This window comes from Mauremys reevesii, linkage group 2 (assembly GCF_016161935.1).
Source record: "Mauremys reevesii isolate NIE-2019 linkage group 2, ASM1616193v1, whole genome shotgun sequence".
In the NCBI taxonomy this organism is placed as follows: domain Eukaryota; kingdom Metazoa; phylum Chordata; order Testudines; family Geoemydidae; genus Mauremys; species Mauremys reevesii.
This window is the reverse complement of record NC_052624.1, coordinates 190,796,698-190,808,850: the sequence shown is the minus strand read 5'-3', so window position 1 is coordinate 190,808,850 and position 12,153 is coordinate 190,796,698. Positions and strand designations below refer to the sequence as shown.

The window sequence follows — 12,153 nt, the reverse complement described above, 5'->3', positions numbered from 1 at the left end:
ACAGAATACTTGCCCTTGGTGAATCCATGCTGATTGTTCCTGATCACCTTCCTCTCCTCCAAAGGTCAACTCAGGTGAGTTTTCCTGCCAACTCACCTCCCCAGCTCCTTGGTATCCAACCTGGCAAGCTTCTGGGGAGTCAGGTTTTTAGGCTCCAGGCCAGTGGCAGCTTTAGCTCGGGACCATAGGTGCAGTTGCATCTACAGAAATTAGGTCCGGGTTAACCAAAGTGCACTGGGTGCATTTGCACAGAGTCCCCATCTCAAGTATGGCCTGGCCGCACCTTTGTTAAGCCAGAGAGGCAGCTGCGCCAAATTTGAGTGAGGGGTGTTGTGACCTGGCACACAGGGTCACAGAACCACTCAGCTTTGGCCTGGTCACAGCATCATGCTGGAAGGGCAGCCATGCCAAACCTGAGTGGCTCTGTGCACTAAATCGTAATAGCTATACGACAGGAACCCCCACTGCAGGGTGAGTGAGGGGCAGGCTCACTCCACAGGATTCCCCTCCACACCAGGCTGGGATTAGAGTTGCAGTGCTGGGAGAGGGGGTGCTTCTGCAGGTGGTCGGCATTGTGCACCCACAGAATTGGGTGTCTACATCTGCCTCTACTCCAGACTCTTCAGTAGCCTGTCTGGCAGGCTGCTGAGAGTATGGAAGCTCTGGAAACCCAAGTCCTCAGGGTCCTCTACTCTTCCATAGTTCATCTGGCAGGTTACCACAGAGCAGGGCTCTCAGGGATCCTAGTTCCTCCACACTTTGCAAGGTGGGCTGATGGACAGCCTGCTTTCTGAATTCCCAGAGCCATAGATCCTTGGCAGTCCAGGCTCCCAGGGCTTAGTAATCTTCAGCTCCAGGACAGCCAGCCATGTGGACCACCTTAGAGCTGCGGAGCCCAGGAGTCTCAGGGACCATGGCAGCCAGCCTGTCAGCTGCTCCCAAGTCAGGCACAACCAGTCTTCCAGGGACCATAGCAGCCAGGCTGCCTTGAAGTCAGGGACCTCATTCACACAGAATTTTGAAGGTTTTCGGTTTGGTCAACATTTTGAAATAGTGAAATCCTCCACAAAACAGAATCACTTTTCTCTTCGTAGTTTTACCCTCCATGGCAGAGTACAGGGGGCCAATGGGGCAGGAGATCCACCTTAGCAGTATCCTCTCATCCTTTCCCCACCAAACAGAGGAGATATGTGAGGAGCCCTGGAGATCGCACCATCCCAGGCTGGCTCCACAGCCACTTTGTGGCTCTGCGGGAAAAATTCCTGACTCTGCCCTCAGTGCACGTCTAATGCCAGGACTGATAGCCTAGCATTAGGACTAGGCTTCAGGTTTGCCTATATGTTAGCATTATATGCCCAACTCTACTACATGCATGTAATGAATGCTGGCAATGTATGGAGTTAGAATACTACTTCTTTGGACACTACTGGGTAACAGTTATATTTTGTACACAGTCCATTAAGAGATCACAGATCAGATTAATGAAGACTGAGCTAGGGTGTCTGGATTTGGATTAAAACTTTCCTCAACTCGGTGAGTGTTCAGATCAGTTATACAGTTGGGCCTGAGCTATAAAGTGTGGCTCTGAATCCAGGGTCTCTGAAATTTCTAGGGGATTTTCAGCTGGGGTTCTTGTTACCTACCTGTAATTCATTAATTAATAAAAGTTTAATATAGCAGAGAAAAAAACTGCCCACTGACATTGTTCAGACCATCTCAAAATATATGTTTAGGCTTGGAAGGATTAGATTTTTATTGGCAAATGTCAACTTCACAGTACATACACAATCTCACAAAAATAATTTCCATCAATGATAATCAAAATTTACAGATAAGCAAATAAAAAAATGCTGCTTGAGAATGTATTAGTTTTATTTATGGATATTTACTTTATATATTTTGATATGTGATATTGACAATTAACTTTTTGAATCTCAATGGCTACTGTCATAAATAATTTTCTGACTTCCTCCCAAATGTCTGACCTCTATAATTTCCTGCAGCTGTGAAAAAAATTAAGTCGATAAATAGAAAATATCCTTCAAACCCAAAATTTTGTGCAACTGTGAAAATTTAAATCAATAAAAATGCTTTAAAAACAAACATCAATATTTCTTAAAAAATATTTCATTCTTAAAAAAAAAAGGAATTCTGTCAAGCCTATACATATTACAAAAAAAGTGATAGCCTACAGATGAATTGTACTTTTTTCCCTTGTCAGGTTTGCAGAGACTCTTAGCCTAATATTGCCTACCATGCTCAACACTCTGTGGCCAAAAGGGTTAATGCAATTATTGGATGCATGAACAGGGGAATCTCAGCTAGGAATACAGAGGATATTTGATTCTGTATTTAGCCCTGGTGCAACCACTATTAGAATACTGCATCCAGTTTTGGTGTCCACAATTCAAGAAGAATGATGATAATGAATTGGACAGGGTTCAGAAAAGAGCCATGAGATTGATTAAAGGATTAGGAAATGTGCCCTATAGTGTTTGAGCTCCTTGGTTCTATCTATTTATCTTAACAAAAAAAGTTAATGGATGACTTGATTACAGTTTATAAGTACCTACATGGGAAACAAATATTTGACAATGGGCTCTTCAATCTATCAGAAAAGGTATAACATGATCCACTGGCTGGAAGTTCGAACTAGATAAATTCACATTGGAAACAAGGTGCATGTTTTAAAAGTGAGGGTAATTAACCATTAGAATATTTTACCAAGGGTCGTGATGAGTTCTTTATCACAGACAATTTTAAAGTCAAGATCATATATTTTCCTAAAAACTATGCTCTATGAATCATGTCAGGGAAGTTCTATGGCCTGTGTTATTCAGGAAGTCAAAGAAGATGATTACCATAGTCCCTGCTGGCACTGGAATCTCTAAACCATATTCACTGAATAGCTAATCTATCATAGATGAAGGCAGATGTTAGCAGTTACCTATAGAAGAAACGCAAGTAAATGGAGAACACACAGTTTTGATAGACTTCAGTGGCAAGTATAAAAAGTGTCATTACTGATATGTTAATCATTAGAGAGACAAGGTGAGGGAAGTCATGTCTTTTATTGGAAGGACTTCTGATGGTGAGAGAGACAAACTTTGGAGCTGCACAGAGCTCTTCTTCTTCTCTGGGACAATGGACATTTAATCAGTACGTCACAGCTAAATACAAGTTGGAACAGATTGTTAAAATTAGTTAACACATTTCAAGGGACTATTAAAGGTGGAGTGGCCTGATAACACCCCTCCAGCCATAGGGAGGAAAATAGGGTCGGGTGGAGAAGTAGCTGGGAGGGAGGTGCTAGTGGGTTACAGATTGCTGTAAGAAGCCATAAATCCAGTCTTTCTATTCAGTTAATGATTTTCAGTGCCTAATAAAGTTATGAATTTAAGCTCCCCAGCTCATCTTTTGAAAGAGTTGTTGCAGGTTTCCTTTGACGATGAGGCCTGATAGGTCAGATATAGAGTGATCACTTTGTGAAAAGTGTTCATCCACACCTGATGTGGCATTATTATGTTTTATAATTTTCCTGTGTGAGTTCATTGAAGAGCGTAGTGATTGTCTGGTTTTAACCAACATCATTGCTATTTGGACATTTAATACACTGGGTTAAGTACACCAAATATTGTGATAGACATGTGTAGGATGGGACCCATGAATCCTTAAAGGTGTGTTCTCGGTCGGTATTGATCATTTTAGAAGTGGAGGTTTTGCATCTATTGTTGTGGCAGAATCTGGTGCCAATTTGAGTTGGGGAGTTTGCTTCTGATGAAAAGCTTTGAGAGATTGGAGGGTTGTTTGAAGTCTACAAGAGGAAGTTCAGGAAAGATCTTTCAGGATAGGATCCCCATTGAGTATGGGTTGTAATTGTTTAATGATACCCTGTATGAGTTTCAGTGTGGGGTGGTAGGTGACAGCTAGAGGTGTGCAATTAGAGAGTTTTCCCCCCATATTGAAGCATCAGAAGTTGGTCCAATAAAAGATACTACATTGCCCATCTTGTCTCTCTAATATCCTGGGACCAATACAGCTACAACAACACTGCATATGTTAATCATTGATACATTCAGCTCTATATGACGGGAAACACCAAGAGGCTCCAATATGCACTTCCTACTCAGGCAAAACTTCAGTTGACTTCAATATGTAGTCAGTGCCAAGTTTGAAGGATAGGTTCTGAACTGCAGTTATTTTAATTATACTGTTAGTCCCTGTGATGGAGTACTCACTCACTGTGAGTGGCACCTCCTCCTGGCTACTCTGGGTAATAGTCCTCTTCCAGGTCCAAAATATCCCCTTGCAGTCTCTCAACCCCCTCTTTCATTCCAGGGGCTGCAGCTTCCTTCCCGTGACTCACCCCGGTAGCCAGGTCACTTTGTGATTTCCAATTCTGGGGTGTGGTGTCTCACTAGACCCACTGTCCAGGCAATTGCACTCCATCAGTGGCTGGTAGGGGAACCCAGGCCTGCACAGTAAGCCAGGTTCCAGGCCAAAATGCAGCCAAGGTTGGCTTAATCCCCACTCTTGCTGTTCTCCACCTAAGCTGCTTCCTGCTCACCTGTCGCGGGATCTTTTCTCCACCTTTCTGGGTACACCTTTCCCTTACGGCCAGGCTCCCAGGGATTCTACTCCTTCCCTGGACTCTCCTCCTTCCCTCTCTAATGCAGAGAGGGTAGCTGCAGACTTCCTCACTACCAGCTTCCTGGCTTTATACTAGCCCAGCCCACACCTGCTCAGCTGAACTCCATTTGCCAGTCAGGGGTTGCTTCTCCAGCCTAAGCGCCTCATGTGTAGCCTCTCAACCTAATTGGCTACTTCTTAGCTTCCATAACCCTTTCAGAGTTGGTGTAGGGTGAACAATCCATTACAGTCCTTAACAGAGCCCCCAAGGTGTATTTTATTGTAGTATTTCATTGTTCCAATAGAAAGGGAAAGTCAGAGTTACACTAAAACTGAGAAGTTTGAGAGAACTTTAATATGTTAACTTTGAACAAAGAAAGAAGCAGTGAAAGGAGAAGGAGTAAATGGTGATCCACTCTACCAGTTAGATTGAACAGTTTTCCTATTCTTAAGAAATCAAAGCCCAAAATAATTAATCTTAGGGTGACCTCAACAAAGGGACTTGTCTAAAACACCAAAAATCATAATAAAATCATCATGCTGAGGGTACTTACATTTGTATATTACCTATAACTCTGCAAATTTGATTTCCTCTGAAAGGGAGAAATAATTACCATTTTTTAGTTTGTACATTTACAGTTTTAAGCACCTTTTCTCTGATCAGAATATAGAGGATATATGCAGGGAACATCTATTAATGATAAAAGGAGTTCTTTGCATAATTCCACCATGCCACAATGGAGAATAGACCCCAAAATGACCCTCCTTCCCCAGCTCCTTTTTCTATTTTTTGGTATTCTCTTTTATCAGTTTTTTATTTCTCTCTGTGATCATCACTTTATCTATCTTTCTGATCTGAGTAAGATGCTGCGAAGAAAGCATTTTCTGAGCAGCAGACTGAAAATGACCAAAACCTTATTCACTGAAGCACACGCTTAGATGCTAGAATCTAGAGAATGTTATTCTTGTCAGATTTGCTTGCCAAATTTTATCCTTGTCAAATTCATACCATCTCACAGAATTAATCCTCTGTATTCTACAAAAGAATTTGGCCCCATAAACTTTACATCCATTTCTCCCTCACTTAAAAAGAAACCAGATAGTGTTGCCATCCTCGCTTTCCAATAACACATTAAACAACATGACTGTCAGACGTGGTTCATTTTCGTCTTCTCTCCCCAGGGTGTGAATAGTATGTGCAGTGTAGTGGTTTTTTTGTTATTTTTTAACTACCATGTACATGCTTCTGTGCTTTGGACCTGAGATTTGTGATGGCCCTTAGTTTTCATGGGAATTTGTTCCACATTGTTGGGCCAGACTTTTTAGAAAATGATGGCAACCTATGAAGAACACGTAGCCTAAGATGAAAATAGTCAGTCCTGTAACTAGTCTGAGGGTAACCTAGCAGATTATACTGGATGAATAATGGTTTCCTGAGCCACACTCTAGAAAGACTTTGGCAGGGACCCTGCAATGGGATCTGCAAGCACAGATAATGAGTACTTACTTGGAGTGCCATTGCAACAAATGGCTAAAGGAATCACAATAGCAAGATTTCACAGCAGGATTGGTACCATGATCAGCATTCAAACAATATTTTCCCTCATACCTGGGACTAGATTTAAGTGTGTTTGGTTGATTTGGCCTCAAAGTATACAGCAAATTCCCTAGAAATATTTGTACCTGAAAATTAAATTATAATCTTCAAATGGTATTACCCAAGGACCTCATGATGGCAGCTGGCAGAGGGCACAGGGATGCATAAGGGTTTCCGAGATTGCCTAGGTCTGATATTTACATTCTAGTTCACCAAAGAGAGTCATGTAAGGTTTCTACTGAAAGACTCTGTCACAGTGGTCATCATAGTCTTTGAGAAATGCATGGGTGGATAATATATAAGGAGGTATGAATATATTTTGGAAATTATGTTCTTAAAGCCTCCCTACCATCTTAAAAATATTAACAAGGAGAGAGGTGAACAGCTGGGACAGAAAGAGGTATTCTAAGATAAAGAACAAAAGACTGGTCTAATATATCTAGGAGTGCAGAAAGATGCCCTGGCCTCCTTCACCTGTAGAGAAAAGCTGCCAACGAACTTGGTCTCATTGAAAGTAGGGTCTCAGCCATCCTGGTTGAAAATGTCGTGAAAAGTACTTTGGGTAAGCAGTACTTTATTTGACAAGAGGGTGTCGTCTTAGTTATGTTTAGGATCTAGAATGCATGGTTTGATTTCGTTTTATTTGTCACCCTTAATTTCCATTAATCCTACTTGCTTTCTCTCAAATCTCTATTCTTTGTTAAATAAATATATTCTTGTTTTCACTATAGACATATTCAAGTACTGTGTGTGCTAATGTGAGCAGTGATTCCTGAAGTGCAACTGATAAGCACAGTTATGTTCATGCTAAATTCCAGGGTCCAAATGAATAATCAATTTTTTTCATCATGGTTTATTCTGAGGGAGAGAAAAAAGGTTACAATAGTACACAGTACTATTTTCATCAGTTATATAAATATTGCTGATTTTAGCCATTAGTTGTTATATCTATACTTCTTTAAAATATGTTAGTCTTGGTCTGTGCTGCATTTAAAAAGGGTCTTCCTCCATCTGAACTTAGATTAAATAGTGTAATAGGGGTTAGCCCCACAATAGAGCAGTTAATAGACAAGAGAGTAGGATTGGGGAGGATGACAATTAAACTAAAATACTACTTAGTGATTAATCTGTATCCTAAATGATCAATTCATTGTACACTAGATATTAGAGCTGGTCAAAAATCTTTTAAAAATTCACTCAGATTTCAAAGATTGTTTAGTTGTGCACATTATGGAATAGACCCATTAAAAAAATCCATGGAAGGTCATGTTTTCAAAATCAGATTTCTCAAATTTGAAGTTTTTCAATTTTGGAATCTAAATTGGTTTATTTTGAAAAAAAAAATTCCTAATGTGACTAATCCAACAATCAAAGCTGGTTATAGAAGACAAAAAGGCAAAACAATCAAAATGCTTTTGAAAAAAAATGGTTTTTTGAAGGGACCATTTTTCCATCTTAAACATTGTATTTAAAAAATTTCAATCGGCTTTACTAAATACCAAGAGAAAGGCTGTGGGCAGTTGGTACAACTGATGGGAATACACACTCCCAGAGAATTACTGCCTGCTTCTGAGTGCTCCAGGATTGTATGGCAATGACAATTATGCTCATGTCTTCGCACTTCAACCCTGTTCATTTTGGGCTGCAATTTAAGGTGTTGTTTTTGATTTTTAAACTCTGAATTGCCTGGAACGTGGCAATCTGACAGACCACTCCTCCCTGCATACACCATTCTGTAAATATAGAAATCTGGAAACAAAAGAGGTGGACAAACAATTCAATAACAATTTTGATAATAGGTAGTCTCTGTAACTTGTATGTTGAATGTAACAACTCCCATCAGCACAAAATGCTGTAGTTCAAGTAAAGGGATGGATACTGCGTCAAATGCTAATGAAGAGATCCTGGGGACCTCAGCAGAAGAAATTAGTAGGAAAAGGTGAAGCGATGGGAGGGACAGCAGTATTCACAGGTGAAGAACAAAGGACTAATCTAATACACTTATAAAGTGTACAGACAATACCAAGCTGATAAGGGTTGCAAGTGCTTTGGAGGATAGGATTAAAATTCAAAATGATCTGGACAAACTGGAGGAATGGTCTGAAGTAAATAGGATGAAACTCAATAAGGACAAATGCAAAGTACTCCACTTAGGAAGGAACAATCAGTTGCACACATACAAAATGGGAAATGACTGCCTAGGAAGGAATACTGCAGAAAGGGATCAAGGGGTCATAGTGGATCACAACCTAAAGATGAATCAACTGTTGCAAAAAAAAAAAAAAAGAAAAGAAAAGCAAACATCATTCTAGGCTGTATTAGCAGGAATGTTGTAAACAAGACAGGAGAAGTAATTCTTCCGCTCTACTCTGTGCTGATTAGGCCTCAACTGGAGTATTGTGTCCAGTTCTGGGTGCCACATTTCAGGAAAGATGTGGACAAATTAGAGGAAGTCTAGAGAGGAGCAACAAAAATGATTAAAGGTCTAGAAAATATGACCTATGAGGGAAGATTGAAAATAATGGATTTGTTTAGCTTGGAAAAGAGAATACTGAGGGGGGACATGATAACAGTTTTCAAGTACATAAAAGGTTGTTACAAGGAGAATGGAGAAGAATTGTTTTTCTTAACCTCTGAGGATAGGACAAGAAGCAATGGGCTTAAATTGCAGCAAGGGAGGTTTAGGTTGGACATTAGGAAAAATTTCCTAAATGTCATGGAGGTGAAGCACTGGAAAAAATTGCCTAGGAAGGCTGTGGAATCACCATCATTGGAGGTTTTTAAGAGAAAGTTAGACAAACACCTGTCAAGAATGGTCTAGATAATACTGAGTCCTGTCATGAGTGCAGGGGACCGGACAAGATGACCTCTCAAGGTCCCTTCCAGTCCTATGATTCTAGGAATATATGTAGGGTGCACTAATGAAGTGGAGATGTAACAGCTTGTCAGCAGCTAATCCTATCACTCTGCTAATCTAATCTTTCTGGGTTTCTAATCAAATCACTCTGTGTAACGCCAATGTTTTGCAAAGTGGTCACTGTCGGGGTATGTCTACAGAGCATCTGGGAGAGGCTTCTCAGTGTGGGTGAACAGATGTGCCTGCTCTGCTCAAGCTAGTGTGTTTTAAAAAACAGTGTGGTCATGGTAGCATGGGCTAGCTGCCCGAGTACAATCCTGCCCACCCCCCTAGGTATATACTTGGGTGGCTAGCGCAAGCCACTGCCTGTGCCACCACTGACAGACCACTATTTTTAGCATGCTAACTCAAACAGAGCTAGGATGCCTGTCTACCCATGCTGGGAAGCACCTGCCAAGCTGCTGTATACCCCCAGTTCAAGCTAGGGTATCTCAAGTTCAATATACTAACTCGAGCTCACTGTTAATGAAAATGAGCTGTATGTCACAGGCAATTGGCCTACTCTAGCTTCCACTAAAGTCAATGGAAGGACTCCCATTGACTTCGATGGGACAATAAGGCTTGGATGATCAGCTTCTTTAGTTTGTAGCTCACCACTGTTGCTAATGAATGCCCATTGCTTAAGGGCACTCTGACGCCAGATATTATGACACAAAAGAGGACAAGTGCATACAGTTGCTAGCAGTGCACAAAGACAACAGTATTACTAGAAAAAAAATCTAAAATGTAAAAACAAGAAATATTTAGGCCTTTTTTTCCATTGATTAGTTTTTTTGTGAAAAAAAAGTCACTATTTAAAAAAAACATATTAATTATTCCCCAAACAGGACTCGGTCTATGGCTAATTTGTAAAAAATAATAATAATAATAAAATAATATTGGAGGTAGTTGATATTTAAGCTGTTTTGACTGGCCACTTGGGTAACAAGATAAGTGTTTTTCTGTGATTGGTGAGCTCATCTTAAAAGAAGGTTTCCATTGCAAATAGCTATGTTAAGTTTACAAATGCAAAATTTTCTGTGAATGTTCTCCACCGTTTACTTTCACTATTTCTATTAATATTCCAACCAGCACTATCCTATGAGACAGTATTAATTAAAACAACCTACCCTCAGACCGCCCCCAAACCCTAAATGGATGTACTTAAAATTCTGAACGATCACTTGTGGATTTTTAAAATATGATATGTTTTAGTGTAGTGCCTATATTAGCATTATTAGAGGGATTTGGCAATAGCTGGCAATTTGAATAGTGCACCTGTTAGGCAAATGCTATCCTTGTTGACAGTTGGTATGCATCATCTGGACACACAGGCACTGTTCTGTTTTCAAGGTCTTCAGGCATATTTGTTTTGAAGTGCTCATCAGTCCATTGTCCTGTGCATACACTGCAGTGCTGGTGTGTCTAATAATAATATCCATATATTTCTGCAGTACAATTCAAAGGCACTATCTCAGTCAGTTGTCTTCATGAAAAAGGTGAAAAGATTCTGATTGCTGGCCAGTTTTCCCTTTTACATAAGTCCTGTAGAAATAATGTTTGTTCATAGACAGTTATTACTGTAGGTGCTTCAGTTAAAACAAATTGCTCACAGTTAGGAAACCAGATTGTAAGCTTTCTGAGACTGTGATGTTGTCTATGAACACATTTAGGTCCCAGGGTAAATTTATGATACCAAATAAATAGAGGTCACTTAACAATGGCTTGCCATATACAAAAATCAGCTCCAACAGTGGCTCCCAATTAGTTCAGTTTCTCAATACATCACACATATACCTATAAGATACTTGTACCTAAACTCAACCTGTGACATATGGCCAACTACATTTGTTAAAAAATATTAATTAATTTTATGTATAAATCCAGTATGAAATAAGAAATCACAGGCTTTAGGTCACAGGAACTCATTAATCAGCAGTGACTGGTAGAGGGGAGGCATAGTTCGCTTTATTACACTGGAAACTGGGAAAAAGGCTCAACCGCCTAAATGATAGGGAGATAAAGACAAGGAGCAGAAAGACCTGTTTTAGGGACTAATTCTGCAAACCCTTAAGCATGAAAGTTAATTTTACTCATATGAATAGCTCCATTAGGTCAATGGGATGACTCATGGGAGTAAGGTTTGCCATAGAAAAAAGTGTTTTCAGAATCAGGTCAAACCCCGAACTTTGTTTAACACTGTTTTATATTGGACAGTGAGACAGTCAAGTTAACGCCTTTGATTCTTTAGGCTCATATATTCCATCAAAATTTAAACAGCAGGACCCAGGCTGGTTTCTCTTCACACATGGTAAGTTTTACCATTCACTTTTATGGGAGCAGGATCAAGCCTTCTGCTACTGAAGATGGTGAATAAGTTTGCAGAGCCCAGTCTGGGTTTCTTAATGTTGCATATAACAAATAAGCTGATATTCAGGATAGTCTTTGGGCCTCACTAACTTGGCTGAGGAAGCAGAGTGATCCCATATGCAATCCAAATGGAGCTGCATCAATGGTAGCCATTGTGGTACATTTTGAGGAAAAAATATCCCATACAGAAACATCCAGAGTTCCGAGATGCTGTTATAACAAAACTAGTCTGTAAGTTTGTTTACCTCATTTTTTTGACAGTGTTCTACAGGAATGTATTTTCCAGTGATTTCTCATCAATTCTTGAATTCCAATATCATATGTCCCGTGAGTAAACATTTTCAAAGATGATTAAAATGACATCATGCTATATATATGTAAGAATAATGGATTATTTAGGAATGATGGATTACTCATGGCCAACCTAATTCCTGTTCACTTAATGTTGGGTTAGTCTCATGTTGGGTTAGTCTCATGTGCATTATCAGGAAAACTTGCTTCTATTAGAGCTGGAGATCAGAAAGCCTTTGAAAACCAGTTCTCAACAATGTACGTGTCACTGCAATATATACTAAAAAAAATCACCACATTGTAATACTCATGTGCATTCATTTCTGTTGTGACTTGGATTTCCAGGGAAGCTTTGGATGTCGCCACATTG

At 40.0% G+C, this 12,153-nt stretch overlaps 1 long non-coding RNA gene across 1 annotated transcript in view; it reads right to left on the bottom strand.

Moving 5' to 3' along the window:
- The window catches only part of LOC120399431, a 52,529-nt gene extending 40,707 nt beyond the window's left edge, over positions 1-11,822 (bottom strand). The window contains exons 1-2 of the long non-coding RNA XR_005595153.1: positions 11,738-11,822; positions 10,401-10,667 (exon numbers count right to left, since the gene is read on the bottom strand). This is a non-coding gene — a long non-coding RNA (uncharacterized LOC120399431). The remainder of the gene's footprint in view (positions 1-10,400; positions 10,668-11,737) is intronic.
- Between the last annotated feature and the right edge of the window lie 331 nt (positions 11,823-12,153).